Source organism: Pleurodeles waltl, chromosome 11 (genome assembly GCF_031143425.1).
Source record: "Pleurodeles waltl isolate 20211129_DDA chromosome 11, aPleWal1.hap1.20221129, whole genome shotgun sequence".
NCBI classification, from domain to species: Eukaryota; Metazoa; Chordata; class Amphibia; order Caudata; family Salamandridae; genus Pleurodeles; species Pleurodeles waltl.
This window is the reverse complement of record NC_090450.1, coordinates 118,386,862-118,408,337: the sequence shown is the minus strand read 5'-3', so window position 1 is coordinate 118,408,337 and position 21,476 is coordinate 118,386,862.

Sequence of the window (21,476 nt, the reverse complement as noted above, 5' to 3'; positions counted from 1 at the left end):
CAAGGTACATAGATGTGGAGTTAAATATAGTAAACGTTTGCTTAGCTATAGAAACGTACCTTCACAATACTTGTCTCCTTGATATTCTTGACATGAGATTTTGGTCCATGATATTTCGTTTTCTGATATTCTGTCGACATAATTACTAGCTCACCACCTCTGATGGGTGTTGGCACACTCACATCCAGGGAACAAGCAGACTGAAGGCTAAGACATTTAAAATAGAATAAAGCAATGCAGCAGGCCATTTCCATATGAGCACCAAGTATGTGAAGCAACACCTGCATAGCCATCAGGACTGCTCCAAATGCTCCTGAAAGAGTTGAAGATGCTCCCCTTTAAATGATACTTCCTTACAATGCTTACTGTCCATAAGCCAGTGAAATCTCCTATCACTCGTTGACTTTCTGCATGCCATGGTACTTGTTTATCCCTCCGCTAATTTCCAGCTTGGTTATCAATTTAGCAATAACACATACATACATACCTACCAATATACTTAATTGGTACCCAGTAACAATTCCATTTCAATAGTGGGTAAAACTTTACTGATTCACACATTTGGATAAATACATAGAAACACAGGGTTAGAAAGGTTAGCATATTTGCCTCATAGTCCTCTTTGCAAAACTGAAAAAGAAATGTATTCCCACGCTTTGGATCTTCTGGAGATGTTCAATGATTCCTGCAAACAACGTTTGAGCATAACATGCAACAACTATTTTTGTGAGAAGATTATTTCACCAAAAACAGACTTATACAAAATGTATGCAGGATCTTGCCTTGCAAAGTTTACCAAGGTGTCGGAAAAAACCTTTACAAAAGTGTGCAGAAGAAAAACTTTCCAACTCTGTACACACCTAATAGTCAGTGGCGGCTCCTCCACTATGGCTGAGGAGCATCACCCTCCCCACCCCAGCCAGCAGCAACTGCTGCAAATTGTTTCACAATAAAACAATAAAAGGATAATAAACTAAGTTTATTATCCTTTCATTGTGAAAGAAGTGGGGCATTGGGGGCGACAAGCAGTCAGGGGAGTGCACTGTGCATTCCCCTCAGCACGCATGTGTGTTTGGCCGGCCGTCTCGGGCCGGCCAAACACACATGTGCACTGTGCTCTCTCCAGCCCAGCACTGTGTTGCCGGGCTGAAGAGAGCAGGCACAGGCTCCCAGTCTGCCTGGGAGCACCCTGGCTGGGCGCTCCCAGCCAATCCTAATGCTGCCCCGACCAGCGTTAGGATTGGCCGCAGGCCAGGCTGGGAGCCTGTGCCTCCCTGCTGCTGATGGAGACGGAGGATCAGCGGCACGACGTGCAGGTATGTTTTAAAAATATTATTAATATTCCCAAATTGCCCCCCTCCCGCCGTCCCGCCCGCTAGCCCCCGCGAGCCGCAACTGCTAAAAAATTACAACACATCCCTTTTTTACACAAATATTACACACATCCTAATGTAGAAAGTTAAGATCACTCCTATTGTTCTCCCTTGGACATAATTAGTCCTAATTTTCCTCAAAATTAAAGATTTTTACTTTTCAGTTTACATTAAATATACCACTGGATATGTTTTTATTATGTTGGGGAAGTGACCAGAGTACACAGAGAAGTTTATTTTTATTATTATTATTTATTTATTTTAAACACATTCACTGATGACTTTTTGCCTCGTGTTAAATATAGTCACTAACTCGCCTAAACGTTTGTGTTATTGTAAAGGCAACTGGTAGTCATTTTCCATTCATTTGCTAGATGCGGCACTGAAGCGCGCGCGCTTTCCACTGCTGCTCTTAGCTTCTCAAAAGTCCTGTCAGTGACTATACACTTTTGAAATTGAATAACTACGTTCAAAGACCTTTGGCTTGCTTAATGAGCTCAGCACACACAATTAATCAGTTATTATTAATAACGACCCATTAAAATATCATTGTTACGATCGTGACTTTCAAAAATTAGACTCGTTTTAATGGAAATCATAATGATTATGTCCTCTAGGTTGGCCACCCTCGCCAGCATTTACAGCCATTGAGAGATCCAAGCTTTGCCTCGGGCCGTTTAGAGACAGATCAGTCATTAACTGGTACTAGAATATACATTTTAAGGATTTTATATAATTGCATTATTCATCTCTGACTAGGCATAAAAATGTACCGCATGAGAGAGAATTATGGTTCTGCTAGATTATGCAGTACGTTGTGTAGCGCTGACAGAGACTGTGCTGTCCTACAATATAAAATGCGTGTATGATATGAAATATGTGTATGCACCAGTTTTGCAGAACTGTTAGCACATCTAGAATTAAGCAAATTTAAATGGGAAAATGTTACGTTTTTTTTTAATGAATTGTTTTATATTTGCTTTTTGTTACTGTCAGTTCTATAATATAGTTTACCTAGGTGTAGCAAATCAATGATATAACAAGCATTGGCAAAGCCAAAAAAATCTGGCATTGGCTGACAACCTACAAACCTTACAAATTGAAGTGATTGGAATGATTAAAAACTGAGTGCCCTTGTATAAATGTGTGTGCGCAAACACACAGTTAGTTTTTAATGGTTTTATAGTAAAGGTTTACGAGAACCTCAAAAAGTGGCCTCCCATACATGTGCATATATGCACAGGCAACGAAAGAATTGTAATTTTAGAATGGTTTGAAGTGCATTCTGAAATGTACACTAATGTCAGGGCTCATGTGCTTGGTATGTGGTGCACAACAAGTGGAGATGAGGCCAGATAGTAGTGTATCGAAAGCTGTCAGACCCTCTCAAATTGAAATAAATTGAATTTTTTTGCTTTTTGAAAACACATTATCCACAAGTCCTGCCCAGTGAATAGGACTACTTATTTGGAAGCAGTATACCCTGTGCACAAGCAGAATGCTGGCACGAAGGGAGTCAATGGCTCAAGTGGACTGACCCATTGACCCGTGTGGTATGCTGTGGTGCATGGAAGCAGATTTTGAATGACAGATAAACAGAGCATTTGATGAATACGGCTGACTGAAAGGCCAATACTGTAGTATATTATATAAATATGTTTCATATTTAGCAAAATGTAAAAGTCTTAGCTAACATCACACCAACTGTGAGCCTATAAAGTAAGGAGGATTGTGAGAAATTAGCCCAAAAGGCTTAACTTAGAGGCACTGCTTAAAGTATTAGTGCACAAACAATAATGAAGTAAAAACACAACACAAGATAAATCCCAAACCAATTTAGAAACATAGGATACATTTTAACTATTAAAACAACACCAAAGCAACAAAAATCCAATCAATAGAACCAGGGATATGCAATTTAAAAAATGTCAGGTAAGTACAGCGCCTAAAAGCACAAAGCACCTCTTGTGGCTATCTGGTCAAGCAAGACCGGTTGAAACTCACAAGTTCAGGCCAACCTAAATGGAGACTGCACAGGTTACAAGCTCCAGGTTAGTCCTGCGTACACACCCTCAAATTTCCAGTGTGAAGATTTCCATTCACGGTGGAGCAGACTGCAAGGAGCAGGGTTGTCATCACTGTAGAGCAATGAGCAGGCTGAGCTATGGGGATGGCCATCGCTGTCGCCTATGATCCTATTGGGAGTCATGGATGGTCGTCACTGGAAATCAACATTGGCAGTCACCATGGGCTGTCGATGCTTTAGCGCGAAGTGTAGGTTTTGCATTGCCAGTAATCGCTGGCAGTCGCTGTAGCACGAAGAATTCAGTTCTCCAGAGATTCGCATTGCCAGATGGCATGGGTGTCAAGAGCTAGGTGTGAATGGGCCAGTTTATGGTTGCAAAGAGCTAAAAAACTTAACGATTTCTTCTTTTATTTGAGGAGAAGCTAAACAGATGCCACACAAACATTCCAGGACCTTGGAGGCACCTCTTGGGGTCAGTAACTCACTCCAGCAGAGGCCTGCAGAGCTCAGGCATGTCTAGTTGCAGATCCAGGCATGTCCAGTTACAGCAGGTCAGCTGGGCAGTTGCAGATGTGCATCTGGAGCTTGTTGTGTCCCTGTAGCTCAGAACAGGTCAGTCAGCTGACCATTGGAGTCACTTCAGACTTAGATGAAGGCTGCAGGTTTGGTTTTCCTTTTCAGCAAGCAGGGCAGGCCTCAAGCAGCAGGACAGAAGGGTCACCTTCTGTAGTATTTAGAAATTGATGCGTGTAATGAAGAGTCCCCTTTTTATACCTAGTGCCCAGCTGGAGACATTTCTTGTGTTTTTCCGTACAGACATGTCTGGAATTTCTTGCCTCCCTGCCCTAGTCACAGTCTGGCTGGGGGCACAAACAGCTAGGGTTAAGTCCTTTGTGTCAGTACTGGGCCAGTGCCTTTGAAGTGCAAGTGTAGTAGCTGTTAGCTTCTCCCCCATCCTGCCAGATATGGCACATCATGCCAACACGCAGACCCCCCATTGTCATACTGTGTGGGAGGAACACATAGATGCCAACTGCCATTTATATATAGTCATGTGACCAAGGAACAGGCTGCAGGCACCAAATGGTTAGTACAAGAAAATGAAAATTTTCTAAAAGGTGCATTTTCAGAATTGTGACTTAAAATTCATCTTTACCATAAAAGAGAGTTTTAAATTACAAATCCTCAGTCACCAGCTTCAATTGACATCAATCATCACTCAAAGCAGGGGTGTTCCACAAATATGGCCCATGGTATTACTACAAAACTTAAGCCCAGGAGAATATCCAGAACCTTTTCTATTACATTTTGAAAGGACCGCACATGGCAGTGTCTGGCAGTTGAAAGATGGTCCTTCTATCTTGCACCCTCATTAACTGAGGAAGCTCAAGCTGTCTATCAGACAGCTAATGCTAATGAGGAAACCCCTTACCTGGAAATAAAGAAGGTGAAACACGATAGACTGGTGTTGATGAGGAGACCTGTCAGATTTAGTTCAGAAGGGAGAGAGGAACCCATGGAGATACCCCAAAAAATTGAATTAAAAGACAGAGCAGATCGGTGTCTCAAGCCACAAGAATGCAGCAAAGAGTATCATGAAAAAGATTTGTTTGGAGCAATATTTGGAGGCCCTACCTCTACACACAGAAATGGCACCATCAGCATTCTGGGATGACTATAGAACAAGGTGTAGAAATGACAACCACCTTTACTCAGGTTCCATCTCAAATACATCCTACAGAAAGTGCAAGAGATACTAGAACATCACAAAGTTCCACCCATAGCCAGATTGAAGAGAAGAATCCTAAAAACGTGGCAGAGGAAACCAGACTACAAACATTGAAAGCCATATCCTCCACCCAAATTAGACCCCAATGTTTTGAATACGGTAAATAGGGACATATTGACTGACTTTGTAATAATAAAATAACGAGCAAAGAACACATGTATGTCAACTATGTTCCCTGAACCATATTTACACCCAAAAGAAGGGCACAGTTATAATGTGAATCTTCAAATAAATAAAAAATGGGTCACAGTCCTTTTGGACTCTGGGTGTAGAAAATCCATTGTAAAAGATAAATTAGTACTCCTTTCCAAGGTGGTCCTGAATAAACATGCAGGGTTTTGATGTATTAATGGGGATGTCAAAACCCTCCCTGTGGCGAGAATAGTGATATGTCTAATGGGAGGCCCCCCGGTCCAGTAGAAATAGGGGTACTCCTGAAGATCTCATTTTAGGAATTGAAAATCCCCAATTTCTAACTTTATTTTAAAAAACTCCGTCAGAATGCGAGTAGGAGACATCCCAAAGCAGAATCCTCAGAACACACTTTTGAAACCTGAACCTTGGGTTGTAGACCAAAATTTTATGATATCTCACTTAAATGACTTGCTGTTACAAAATCCCTGGCAAAGCACCAAACAAACAGAAAACCGGTCCAACTTCACATACCCCTACTTTCAAATCAAAAAGTGTTTTCGATATTGTATAGCAGATGTGACTGCAACTCCTCAGTAGTTACCCAAGAGTTTGGAGAACAAATCATATTTTATGCCCATTCACATTTACTATATTATAAACCACACAGGGTGACCCTGTAATCTAACCGAAGGATCTGGGTTAATTATAGTACCAGACAACACTGATCCATCTGGTGACAATTATTTTTATTAGTCATATATTTTCGAATAACCATACACTTGTTACTCAAATAAAATATCATATACAGCATAGACATAAATAACATTCCCAATATAGTCTTTATTATTACTTCTATACAAAATATATTTTTCAATATTTACTCAAAAACCATCAGAGAACCTCCCCTCATACATACAAACACAGAAGGACAGAAAAAAGTGCCAAAAGAAAAAAGCGCTCATGATTTAGAATCATAAAAACCAAGGATAAATCACCCACATAACCATTATCATCCACAGTCATAAAATATAGCCTGTTGGTTAACCATTCTTGTCAATGAATCAACCCTTATTTACATCCGGGTCCATCTCCCCATTTTAGTCCTTCACACAATTTCCAAAAAAGGAAAGAGCAAAACCAATCCAGGCTCAAAATATTATCCCGTCGACGTTTCGACCCACTGGTAATTCTAGGGCCAATTCCAGGCTCCCAAACAGGTCTTCCTCAGGGCTGAGAGGTAGGAAACATCTAAATAATTCCACAAAGTCAAACACAAAATAAATGAATACTTTATAACCCAGTCTCCAATAAATCTAATATGTTCCATGCTGCAATATACAACTATCAATACTCACCTCTAACTTACTCAACCTCCAAACATACGCATCATCTGTTTTCAATATTCCTCCATATCATCCCCAGTACTTAGATCTATGAGAGATAAAGATAGCCTTATCCCATCTTTTCATCATTCACCTCCAACATGGTCAAAAATAAACACTATTTACCAGACTCTTACCTAATTCTTATTCGTAATCCTTATTATTATTCATATTCTGGATACTATTTCCAACCAATCCAATGGAAATCTTTTTCTGCCGAAACGATGAATGGGGTCTCTTAAACACAAATATATACAAAAGCGTTTTTTTAGAAATTGTCCTTATGTTAACGACCACATCATCTTTCAAAAATCTCTAACTAAAGAAAAACATCAAACCTAGAGGCCATATCTAATCGAAATAAAATGGCCGTCAGCACAACTAAATACCAAATGTAACTACCGTACTGCAAAGTCATAATCGACTGACTCCCAAAATACCTGCAAATTCAGGTCACTGTTTGAAAGGAAGTAACGCAGCACACGTCTCACATCTTCAGTCTTCCGTGAAAAAGAAACTTAAACCAGGCCGGCATTTAAATACCGTCCCACTGCGTCTTTGCGAATGGTGCACAGAACTATGCGAGGAATGAGAACGTCACTGCGTTCCTTCCTCATTCCCACTTCAAAGTTGGTCCGATTATGCTTGTGTACTGTCGTGACGCGCTCATCAATAATGAACCAATTTGCTACAAAGCAGCATAGAGAATGCAACTTTACCGTAAAAGTCACATATCTATTCCTTTCAAAATTGGGGAGACGCGAGGGACAACGGAATCATTGTTTGTCAAACTCTAAATACATTTGAAAAGTCCAAATGTACAACGATGTTACTTTCCTAAAATTTAAGACGTGGCCTGATAATTTATTAAAAACCAACCTCATCCTTTGTACTTTCGTGACCACAAAATCGCAACTAATTTTGATAAACACTAGCATCTCCACTATCGTATGTCATAGAAAGAGGAGAGCACCGAAAACGATACATATCGAATCTATAAAAAACATCCAGTTGTACATCGATATAACTTTCCATCCACTGGATATGGTATAGTCATTTATTACATCATATCTCCCAGTTTATCATTCTCAGGTCACTCCTCATATTGATAAACCTTCAACCGGCACAGAAATAAACCTATGCTTAAAGGGATCTGAAGAGAATACAACAAATCTTCTCGCACCTCCTAACATTTCGCAACTCAACCTAGTCCATTTGATGGGTTAATACTCCTCATCATCCCAATCTATTCAACCTCATAAAGAACACACTCTGATATATACCATATATCTCAGCCATTAGATAAGCTCCTGTTTGCCTAGCTATTTCTTTATATTCATTCAAACCCTGGGAAACCGAATCCAAAAGGTGAATCCACTTACATGCCCGCAGGTTCAAAATACTAACTATATCACCTCCACGTGGAGTTACAGTCACTTTGTCAATCACCCCCCATCTCAGAGAGTCTTCTGCGTGATTCATTGTCACAAAATGGTCAACCAAAGGTGCACCCTGTACCTTACATCTTATGCGGCTGCAATGTTGTAAAATGCACACTTTCACTTATTGTCTCGTCTGTCCCACATATATCAGGTCACATGGGCATGTAATCACATAAATTACATTAGTGCTATTGTAATTAGTATGTTCTTTAAGTGACACAGACACCTGCTTATACTGAAACGTTTTCACTTCCATGCAGAGTGTACAAGCTTTACATTTTCCACTACATATCCTGAAGTGGTACTGTTAATGCAAACAACTTGTTTTAAGTGGCAACATTTTCACAAAGGTCAAATGTTTCAGTGCGAAATTTGCGCACAATTTGTAATCATAATTTAGTCACAAAGAAGGATTACCGACACAACTATAATGAGGTAGGAATGAGAACTTGAGTTATTAGACAGGGATTTTTTTCGGCAAATTCAAAGAAAACACGATGTTTAAAGAAATGGTACACGGGCATGTAGAACAGCTAAACTTAATGAACAAGCTGAAACACATAAGACGCAATGAAAGAGTGTCCTTTCCTCCTTGAGGCACTGAGAGGCATCAGAGCATGAGATTTGCATTTATATTTGAACAGACGTGCTTTGACATGACATATGTTGCTGACCACTCTCATTCAATAAAATGAGATGGTAATTACATAACGTTAGCTATAACTTTGAACTCTTTGATTGGCCATTAAATGCAGTGCTATAAAGACTCACTCACTGAATCCTCTTCCAGTATAATGCAGCGACAGCTCCTCACGATACTTGACTGTGTTGCATCTTCGTTGCTTTTAGCACCATCAATGCATTGAAGCCAATTGAGTGATTAACCTATTTAACTGAGGTTGTGTAATCTGCTACATATCACAGACCTGCACAATCAGTCAATAAAACTATAAAATTCAAAAGTACATTCAAATATTTCTAAAACCTAGGGAACATTATGTTTGAAATGGTCTTTCAATGTATTAAGCATAACCAAACATTGACAAACTTACCCAAGTTCACACACACATGCACACACAGGCATGCATGCAATGATGCAAGCATGAATCCCACACATGAATTTGCATGCACATGCTGGCGTAGCTTATACAAACAGTATAATACATACACCTTTTTTCCTTTGCTGCTCACTGAAAAAACTGAATTAACACTAGACTTGTTCAATGACATGGATCACTGTTACTTTTGCAGTGTTTATAGAACTTGCTGTACACTTATGACCAGATTTAAGAAAAGTGGGCTTCACATCGTGAAGGACCACTTTTCTTGTGCCCCTAATGCCACCATGTGTGTGCCGTATTTAAAATACAGCACACAATGGTGGTATTAGGAACAATAGCGTCAAGCTTTTTGACGCTATTATAGTGCTTTGCTCCACTAGCGTCACAAATTTTGAGCTAGTGGAGCAAAGTGCAAGGAGACCCCTTGATTACAAAGGGTGTGTCCTTCTAATGCCTGCCTTCAGCAGCCATTAAAAATGATGGCAAACATGGTGCAATTAAATCTTGCAGATTTCATTGTGCAGTTTTTGTGGGCTTCCTTGCGCTGGAACGCCCCCTTTGCATACATTATGCATAGTGCATGCATAATATGACGCAAAGTGTTACAAAGTGGCGCAATGCATACATTGTGCCACTCTGTAAATATGGCATGGGGAAAAGGCCACCCTTAGTGCCGCCTTAGCATTTTCGACCAAAGCTCCAAATGAATGGGCCATTTTCAAAGAAAACTTAATACATAATTTGTGAATTCAATTCAGGAGACTGTCCAGAGGGTTTGTGTTTGATCCTTTGATGATTGAAGTAATGAGTTTAAAGATATAAGCACCTCTTCATTTTCCAGTAGCAGAACAATTATATTATTGATTAAAGATGAAGGAGAATCGGTCAACATGATGGCTGAGATCAAGGATGAGAAGTGATTGTTTAGTGATGGTCCCTGGTGGACACTGAACAACTGGGATGAGCTAAACTCATAACTTTCTTTCCTTACACTTTCACTTTAGGCAGTAATGAGTAAGAATTGTTTGTGGTCACTTGCTCTTGAAATGTGGCGTTAGGCTCACAGTTCTTTGTTCTTCATGCGCAGGGTGATGTACGTAATGAGCATGTCACAGGGCCAACTTTTGCTTGAATTATCAGTGATATGCTTAGTTATTTTTAATTTTCACGTTGCTTTTGAATGCGAATGCGAAAATCTGGGGTGACTGTTTTTGTTGTACAGCTTTACCTGTTTCATACATGGTGCTCATTTGATCCGATGACAGAATAAGATTAGGCCTGCAAAGCGAGAGAGTGTATTGTATGGTGTGTATGTGCCCTTTTCTCATCCCTGCGACCTTGCTACCTTGAATATAGTACGTACAATTGTGCACTTATGTTTTATAGAAACCTAAAATAGATTGTGTCTAGTTACTGTAATGGATGTAGTGCGTTGCCATCTTTAGAACTACGCTGTTTGGGGACACTTGTGGAGTAAGATAATAGGGACATGCTGGTGGGTGGTGATAGAGCGTTCCGTCCTAATAAATTACCTGTATCTGGACGCTCTTGGGTCGATGAATCTTTTGACCAAGTGGGGCTCTCTTCACCCGAGAGTAATCAATTTAATCAAATCAATAATCAATAACGAACATAAGCAATGCCCTGATCAACATAACACTTCACAATTAATCCAGAACACATTTCGGCGAACCATGACCTTCCGGCCATGAATAACCACACCAGTTCATTCAAAGTTAATGAATTTATTTCCCTATATTAACAAAGCTAGCACGATATAAATGTGTCTCAACACCAAATGATATATGTAAATGAACATTAATAGCTGTCCATAACGGCGAAAAAGATGCAATCTATGCAGCATTTGAATAACAATGCATTCGATAATAGCAACGCAAACCACTAAAACTACAATCTGTAATGGGCTAATTGCATACATTAGTCAGCATAACAAGGTCTCAAATTGCATCGTGCATCAAATGAATCCTCATCTAACCTCAAATTAGCATCAGCATGTGGGACTTCATGCAAAAATAATTTTGCAACATTGATTTGGAAAACTCCTAACTAGGGCTCTTATCAAAAATCAGCAGTTGGTTACCTAAAAGAAACACAATGCAATTGTACATTTTCCTTTCATATTTACCAAATTCAATCAGCATTCAAGGAAGTCTTCGTCTCACAGGTACCGGTTTCGATCAGCATGGGACGGGGGCAAAGGGGCAGGTGGACGGGGCAATTGCCTCACAGCGGCAAGATAAAAGGACAAAACTACTACTTTATGCAAAGGGGCAAATCAAAGTTAAAGTCTCTAGGGCGAGAATTACTTAAAGTCTCTTTCTCTCGATTAGAGAAAGCATCAAAGTCTCATTCAAAATGGCGTCGAACATCAATTGGCATCGTAGAAGATGGCAAAATGACGAGGTCGGCAAGATGGGCCATAATGGCTGCAATGTCCTGCAAATGGCGGGTAATGGCTAATGGCTGCAATGGGTAATGGCTAATGTCCGATGGGTAATGTCCGGGTAATGGCTGCTTTCTTCTTGTGCACCAGGTTTAAATAAACAACAGTTCAAATCCAGTAGGGTCTTCCATTGAAGGGTTCATAGGTTGGCTTCAAATTGTCCAATCAAAAACAACAGTTCACAAGCTTCTACCTAGGCATACATTATCCTTGGAGTCGGGAACGTAAGTTGCAACATATTTTACCAATTAACTCACTTTCAGAGCGTCCATTGTCTGCACCTGCAGATTGACCTTGGAGCAAAGAAGAAGATGCCAGGCTGGCACGAAACCTTAAAGATAAGCATGTGAACCGATCTCACTGGAAAAGTACAGCTTCAAGCAAGAATACACGTTTATTAGCACATTGGAAAAATACGAGCATCTAAACCGTGAGACAAGGCAACTAGGCCAAAGCCTCCACTAAAGTTATGCTAAGTTAAAACATTTCAAACAAGCAAATCATAGCACACGTTTACGGTTATGTCAGATTAGTACAATTCTAATACATCACGTTATATAAAGCACGCTTATAAATGTTGGCAAACTACTCTGAGGGCACATTTGTCCCCTTACAATCTTTATTAGTTCGGTTAAAGTCACACTTGATTATTGCGGCACTACGTTTATGCGCTAATAAATGTAAAACCTTCATTTCTGCGTCATCAGTGGTCACCAAGCTATCCAGCTGGGATGTATCTTGTTCATGCTACTTACTTGGGATATGAATGCCTCGGGGAAAGTGGGGCAATGTCGATTTATTTAGGGTTGCCACTCTTCACATGGTGCTGTCAATATCTAAAATCCAGGTTCACTGATACGGACACTGTCCACAACTGGGCAGACCAGCATTAGTGGCATTCAGCAGGTAGTTCATTCTGTGCTTATAGCCAGCTTCCCTCTGTGTAGAAAGGAAATCCTCCTTTTAAGCGTTAGCAGCTGTCTTTCCAAGTGAGGGGTGCCAGCTATCATTGCTTGTAGTGATTGATTGTAACGGTGTAGGTAGCGCTGTTTGATTATTTATTCACTGATAAATGAGACGTGATCACTGCTGATGGCTTCCTCCTGGCTTAGTAACTGGACTCCCTTTGTTGCTTTTTCTCAAACCACAATACCTTCTCTTGCCCACCCCATCCTGTTTGTTCTGAGTGTTAGTTCGCAGCTAAAGGATGCTAGTTTAATGAGCTGTGGTGTTGCTCGGCTTGTAGTAGTGATCAGTTTTAACTTGACTAGACCTATATTAATATTTTAATCCTGAACCGACTTTAATGCCTACTTCTAGCACACACTGTTACTACACAGACGGCCTGTCTCCACCTGACACTGTTGCAGGCACAGGTCTTTCCGACATTCCTCCATTGCTATGTGATTTGAGCCATTCCTTTATTTCTAGTGTTGCTTGGGTCGTTGGGATGGTCTTACTGCTGTTGGTTTTATTAATATATAAGGTCGGTGCTATTAGTTAGTGGAAGCAGAGTAATTCTGCATAGCCTCCGCTACTGGTTGCTTATATGCATGGCAAAGTGATCAAGATGCAGGCGGATGTTACTGCTGCGGCCATACCTGTGATGCTGGATGAACCTCTGACCGTGACTGTGTTGGTTAGCAAACAGAAGGTGTTTTATTTCTAGGTATAGATGTGTTGCCAACCCTCCCATCAGAGGTGTACCCACACTTGTATTCTGCATGATTGGCTCTAACAACTTTCGGAATTTCGAAGAAAATTAAAGATTGAATCAAGTAGGTAGGAGTAAACAAAAAACAAAGTCAATGTCTCATACAACCCTACACATAACACAAATTATGAAGTTATTAAAAAGTCCAAATTTCATTTTCAAACCCAATCATATATAAAAAAAAACACAGGTGTAGGCGTAATATGCAATGCTAATGTGACTTCTTAGGACAAACAGATAAATAGAGCTGCTGTTAATTTGCTGAGTAGACACTTTTTGGGTTTGGAAAATCCTCTCCCAATCTGGAAGCAGGTTCGTAGTCATTTTTAGGTCTCGGCTCTAGACATGTGCACGCGCTGTCTCAAACCGAGACATGCTGTAGCTACATATTGGTCTTAAAATCCACCTTAGGCTTCCCATTTGCTGGCACCATTATTGCTCCATTTTTCTTGCTCCCCATCATGCCTGTTCTGCTGTTTTGTCCTCCCGAGAGCACCACCAACTACTTTTAAGTCTACGCAGCAGCCATTTCATCCATAGTTTTGGAACTTCTTTTTTTTCCTTTTTTTAAATGTGTGACCATGTGTGCATCTGGGGTCACTTTCGCTTTTCACAGTGCAACTGTTTTTTACTTGGTAACTTTTGCCCCACCAATGCATCCCTCATTCTGTGTTCATTATTCCTGCTGCCCTCTTGCCCTCACCAGAAATAACGTATCCCCTCCTTCTCTTTTCCAGCCTCCGCGGTGTGCCTCCTCCTTTCATTGAGTTATTGGACATTGATTAATTCTTGATGCACGCACCTTTGCTGTCAAGGGTATGCACTCTTGCACCTTCCATACTGCTGGAGCTTGAGATTAATATTTAGCAGCACTTTGCAGCCGTTAGAGCTGAAAACTACGTTTTCGCAAATAGTGTATGTGATGATGCACAATTACTTGTATACTTCTGCACATATATTTTCTAATCACAGGGCTATTTTCTCCTTAGAAGCCATCTGGGCCAGGAAGCAACGCATATGTGTGTAGCCTATACAGTAGTGTACATGGCTCCCTCGAAACAAGTGCACCTTATACTGTGAGCTTTTAATGTCTTGGCTTGTTTGTTTTGGAAACCTGCTGCTTTTACCTGTACAGGTGAATCTTCATGCAGCATCCCCAAAGTCTTTTTCTATCATGATCCTTGCCGACATCAGTGTAATTTACCCAGTTTGTTTTACTCAGACAAGCAGTGTCAAATCAATGAAATGTTGAGCTACTCGCCACAGGATGTATTTATGGTAATTTGCTTTTTTTTCTTAATGTGACCATGCGTGCATTTGACAGCACGTTCGCTTTTCACAGCGTAACTGCTTTTTACAGAGTAATTCTTGCACCACCAATGCATCCCTGAATCTGCGATCATCCTTCCCTCTGCTCTCTTGAGCTCTTCAGATGTAACGTCTTGCCTTCTGTTGCCCACCCTCTCGCAGTCTGTCTCCTTCTTTCGTCAGATTATTGAGCATTGATTAATTCATGATGCGCACACCTTTGCTCTCAGGAGTGCACACTCTTGCAACTTCAATACTGCTGCAGTTTGAGATTAATATTTAGCAGCACTTTGCAGCTGTTGGGGCTGACAAATTCCTTCTCCCAAATGGCGTATGTGCTGCAACCTATCAAGGAGACCCCAAACCTTCATGAGCCCCATTCAGCCAAAGGCTAGTGTGTAACTGTGAGATATGGGATGCTCTGGGACCGCTCAACACATTCTGCAGGAGGGGGGCATCATTTTGTGATAACCCACTGGGTATTCTGTGCATACGTTTGTTTGATTTAATGCATGCATGTGTAATATTGAGCCTAAAGATAGCATCAGTGATTGGTGCTCATTGGTCATTCCCTTTCCTACATAACTGAAGAGCTCACTGGAGTGTTACTTGCTGTTTCCAAGATATCAGGAAATCTGGAGTCTCCCACCTGAATCGGATCTATGGCCATGTATGAACTTGCCTATTCACAGTGCTGTCAGTCACAACCTGAAACCTTGTAGCACTAAAAATATATCACTTTTACCCACTGCACCAACCAGGATTCAGTCTGGAAACTGTCTGGTTATATAAACCTCTGCAGCTAGTGCATCATATAAGTGTTCTTTCATAATGTGGAAGAGTGTATTTCTCACCCATCACTTTACCTTGCATTTATTTTTCATTTTAGATGTGCACTACAATTTATGTTCTACCATAATCTTTATTACTCCTGGTCCTGTAGTCCACATCCCATTCATCACTATTTGGAGGGAACTATCTCCATGACAGAAAAAAGAACATGAGGAATGCTAGGACACGCCTTCCCCGCCCACTCCCTCTGGTAGTACATAAACTGTACTTACCCAACATTCCGTCTGCGCTACCAAGACCCCAACAGAAGGCCGGCCGGACGGACGGGAGGGAGGGAGGGGTGTGATGAATTGGATGAGGACTATAGGACCAGGAGTAATGAAGATAACCGGTAATTAATAGAACATTACCCCCAGATCCCTCCAGTCCTCGTCCCAATCATCACTATGTGGAGAATACCAAAGCAGGAAAACCGGCCTTCTGAGAACCGGAAATAAACAACAGAAAAACCACAAGAAGTGATCCTAGAAAAGCAACACAGGAACCCAAAACAGGTGGCGAGGGAGAAAAAGAAAAACAGAGCCCCAATAGGAACCCCAGGGCAAGGCAGCGGCAGAACGCAGACCAGGAAGAAAACGACAACTCCAGGTCAAAGGAGGAGAGGAAGCCCAGCTAGCAGTGTGGCAGAGCACAAGAAAAGGAATACACCAAAAACAAATCCCAGGTGACTACAACCACCTGTTGAGATCAACCCAAGAAACCCTCCGGAAGGGGATCACCAGTCATACAAAAAAAAGGCCATAAGGAAAAATAGCTGAGAGACAGGTTGCAACGAAGAACGCAGAAAACGAATGATAACTGGGAGCAGAAGCCACCCACGAAGCCTGGAAGGACGAGGCCAACCCAGAGAACCGTACCTAGAGACCCAAGGCCAGAAAAGAACACAGTGCAAATCACAGAAACCGGAAGTCCAAGGGAAAAAAGAAGAAGTGAAACCCAAAAGCACTAAAGTCCTAGAAAAGACAAAGGCACCCAAGCCCTACAAACACACAGGCCCAACCTAGGAGAGGGTCAAAATAAAAAAAGACCACGACAAGGAGAAAAGCCAAACAGCATCCCACTCCTGAGACACAAAAGAATAGGACCCAGAGGCCCACAGGCCAGGATGCCTGAGGAAACGCCGGTCCCTAGGGCAAGCAAAACGGACAATGCCAACATCACCAAAAAGTCAATCACTCAAACGGAGGGATGCAGCACAGAGAGCTAACCAACAGAAAAAAAGCCCCACACACCCCAACCAGGACCAGCAAAACATACCTGGGACAAAGAGAAGGGAGACAGACAGCTGGTGAAAGAGCAACACACAGTGACTGACAGAAAACTGGGAATCCCCCACACAGGAAACCTAGCCAACCAATAAGCAACCAAGAGCCCCGCAAAAGTAGAAGCATAGGGGAAGGCAATGGCCAGGAACGACCAAGGTCCTCCAACATAAAACCCCTTGTGAAGGAGAGCTGAACACCAGAGCAAAACAAGGACCACCAGGAACCACCCAAGGCCCGCACCGGCAGAGGCAGAGACGCAGCAACAGCGGCCCCAGAGGAAAGAACAACAGACACCAGGGCCAGGGGGCCATAGGGACCCCTACTTCACACACTCTCCCTGGAGACTGCAGGCACCAAGAATGGAAGCAGACCCATGTGAGAGGGAGCAAGAAAAAGCGGGGAAGGAAACATCCCAGCAGCAGCCCGAGCACTGCCGATGGAACAAAAGGCAAGGTTTGGAGAAGAAAACACCCAGTAGAGGGCATCCCACAAACAACCGCAGGCCACGGGAATGCCAAGAAAGAAAGGGACAACACCCCCCTCATAGAGAGACCCAGGAAATGAGTCCCCCCACATGCCAGAGGGAAACAACCATAGAGGAACAAAATCCACCAGATAACATGACCAACACCTCTAGGCGGCAACTAAGAGATGGTCCAGTAGAAAAGATCGACGGGCCGGAAAAGAGAGTAGCCTGAAGGAGGACCACCTCCAAGCAAAGAAACAGGCCAATGCATTGGGAAGCAAAGGAGGGACCAGAGAACCCCTGCAACAAAAAAGGTCAAATAGCCACAAGAAGACCATGCAAGGTGCGGAAGCAACCAAGAACAGTAAAACGAAAAGCCCAGAGGGAGGACTCTACGAGAGACAGAAGAACTCACAAGGGCAAAGCAGGCAGAGCCAACAGGTGCAGCAACAGGACCCTGGCGAAGAAGCACATATCCCAAGCCCGAAAGGGAGGCCCCAACACCGAGAGGAAAAGTATGCCAAAAAAGCCAACCCAAACTAAAAGCAGGGCTGGAAAAAAAAAGGTGCCAACCAGAATGAGTCCCAAACGTCCCCAAAAACAGAAGGGGCAGCCAGCAGACCAGAAATGACAGGCCAAGAAGGAGGCAAGCGACCAAAGAAGGCCACAAGAGAAAACCAAAAGATGGAGAACCAGCTGTGGAGCCACTACCCCCAAGAACACAAACTGCAGAGAGTAGAGAGTTAAAACAGGGACACCCAAAAGCCCACACCAGGCCAAGAACCCAACAAGGAAGAGACCACAGCCATAAATATGTGGAAGACTTCCCTCTGGAAAAGGACTTGGCAAACAAGCACAGAGCTGGAAAAAACATTACTCCAAACGAAAAAAAAAACAAGACAACAGCGGCCTCAGTAAGAACGGAGGAGACCCCTGACCGCCAAGCAAAGTGGGCCACAACTAACAGCAGTAAACCACAGAAGGGAAGATCACCCTGAAGAAGGGTCATCACTGACCCTGGAAGAAAGTTCAAGGAGCAGGATGTACCAAGCTGTGAGGGAAGACAACAGAACCCACACACCTGAAAAGCCATAGCCAGGCTAGGGAACAATCCAAGAGGACGACCATGCCCCCTCGCCATAGGGAAGAATACTGTACCGGGGCGGGCACGCAGGCGACCCTACACCACCACTGGGAACAAGACACGGCCCAAGGCCACCAGGAAGCATACAGGTAGGAGAAGCTTCAAAGATGAAGAGGCTGTCACTCCCAGAGGGAAGACCAAACAGGAAGCCATACCAGACTTGACACACCAGAGATGGCCAGAAAGGTAAAATCAAACGGGAGTACCGCCTACCAGAAAAAGGGGTGGGCAGAGGAAAAGCAGCCAAAAAAGACCCATGGGGAAAAACCCCAAACAACATGCAGAAGGGACGGGAACCAAGGCCAACAGGCCACAGGGGAATCCCAAATAGACAGCGGAAGACCAGGAGCCCAAGGTAGGCACATGCGGTGCCCTAGCATCACACCAACCAGAAAGAAGCCCCTGAAACAGCACACCACATCAGGGAGATAGAGGGTAGAAGCCACTAAAATGCCCGTAAGAGCCCCCAGGACCCCCAACTCTAAAATATAAAGACCGAACCAAAACAGAATGAGCAAGCTGAGAGAGAAAACGGAACGGAGCACCTCAGCAAGAGAAGGGGACACGAAAAAAAAGGGGAGAAAGACCGCCAAACCTCTGGAAAAGAAACACAACACAAGGGGTGAGAAATAGCAGCACAACCAGAATGCCACAGGAATCACCAAAAGAGAGCAGAACAGCAGGGAACCCACTCCCAGCTGCACCAGCGGTACAGAAAAGCCATGTGGCAGAGGCGGAGAAATCGAGGCACCCCCCAAATGGGGGGGGCGCTGTGGCCAGGGAGCCCTGGCATGGGTCGCACTGGCACCATCTACAGCCAACCAACCCCCTGAGATAGCCGGGCCAAGGCAGAGCAAGGGCCAGAGCCGCAGGGGTCAAAAGACGTCAACCAACCACTGACAATGAAACCAAAAAGGAAATTAAATGTCAGGGCCACACAGAGCAAAGAGCAAGAGACTGAGGCCTGCCCGGAACCAGGGGGGCGGCAACAACAAACAGGGTACAGAGCTCCCATCCACCCATGCGTGACCAAGCAGAACCAAAGGACCAAGAAGCGAGAACCTGGCAAAACCAGGGGCCAACAGGAGGAGCAGAGAAATAAACAAATTCCCCCAAACTAGCAAGCTGAAAAGACAGGCACGGCACCATAAGAGACCTAGCAAACAAATAAGAGCGACAGGGCCCGTAGCCGCAACCGCTCAACCCCAGTCCACCCCACGGAAAAGACACTGTAAATCAGGCGGGCACCACCACCAAGGACAGGCGCCCCTGCGTAACGGCCACCAGCAGAGACTGACCCCATACTCCTGAGGGGGAAGCCAGCAGCACGGAAACACCTGCCTGAGGCAAACTGGGTCACAGGGACACCGGCTGATGCCAGCCGGCACCCCCAGAAGGAGAGGGCCAGGTCCCACCAGCCTCTTCACAGTGCGAAGTACATCATGGAGTACAAACCAACAAGTGGGAGAAACATACACATGCATAAGCTGGTACTCAACCCAGGGCCCCAGCAACGAAGGAACAGCAAATGCCAGCAGCCATGGCCAATGCACACCTCCCGCACAGCCTTGGTTAACAGCGTGTCCGTGGAGTAAGTCAGGCAAGGGCTGACTTCCAGCATCCCGTGCACGGCTCTCAGCTGAACAGCTGGCAGGTGATGATGCAGAAAAAGAGGGTCCAACATATACATATATCATGTAACCAAAATCGTATAATGTGGTGTGATTTTAGTAAAGAAAATAATGTACGAGGGAAATTGTGCCCTCGGAGTAGTTCGCCAATATTATAAACGAGCTTTATTAATCATGGAGAATTGAAAATTGTAGTAATCCGTCATAATTGCAAATGTATGCCATGATTTCTTGCTGAAACTGTGTGTGTGCTTGGCTTAAATTTAGTAAAGGCTTTGGCCTAGTTGCCTGGTCTCAAATTCTAACTGCGTGGCTTTTCCTTGAACTAATAAAATGAATATTTTACTTTAAAGTTGTATTTTTCCAGTAGGGATGACTAACATACTTATCTCCAAGGTTTCGTGCTAGGCAAGTTTCATCCCCTTTGAAGCAAGGTCAGTCTCTGCAGGTGCGGACAATAAGAGCACTGATACCGAAAATATTTGGCAAACCATGTTACAACTTGTGTTCCAAGGCCCCAAGGACAATGTATGCATAAATGAGTACTAGTAGAAAGACATTTTTCATTGGTCAATTTGAAGCCATCCTATGAACCCTTCAATGGAAGACCCTGCAGAATTTGGAATGTTTCTTACTTAATCCCACTGGACAAAGAGAAGTCAGCCATTTTTTCTTGATGCCATCTTTGAAGCCATACGCCAGACGCCATCTTAGACGACATCTTGATGCCCTTTTCTCTATCACAGAGAAAGAGACTTTGAGAATTCTCACCCTAGAGACTTTAACTTTAAATTGCCCCATTTTGCCCATGCAGTAACTTTGCCCCATTCTCCTTGCTGATGCAAGGAAACTTGCCCTTAACTTTGCCCCTTTGAAATCTGCCCCATGCTGATCGAACCGGTACCTGAAGGACGAAGACTTTCTTGTATGCTGATTGTAATTGGTAATTATGAAAGGATAATTGTATTATGCATTGTGTTTTTCCTTTTAGGTACCAACTGCTATTTTTATAGTGCCCAAGCTAGGAGTTTTCTAAATTTGTGTTGACTAAATTCGTTTTGCATGAAGCCCCACATGCCAATGCTAATTAGAGGTTAGTTGAGGGTTTTTTATCTGATGCACCATGCTAGATTGAAATCTTGTTATGCTGACCGATGTATGCAATTAGTCAAATTCAATTACTCATATTAGTGATTTGTATTGCCATAACTGAATGTATTATAATTCAGATTTTGCATAGATTGCGTTTCTTCCGCCGCTATGGACAGCTAGTAATGTTCGTATACATATATCATTTGGTTTTGAGACTTATATACATTGTGCTAGCTTTGTTAATGTAGGGAAATAAATTCACTAACTTTTAATAAACTGGTGTGGTTAGTCATGACTGAAAGGTCACGGTGCGTCGAAATACCAACTGTTAT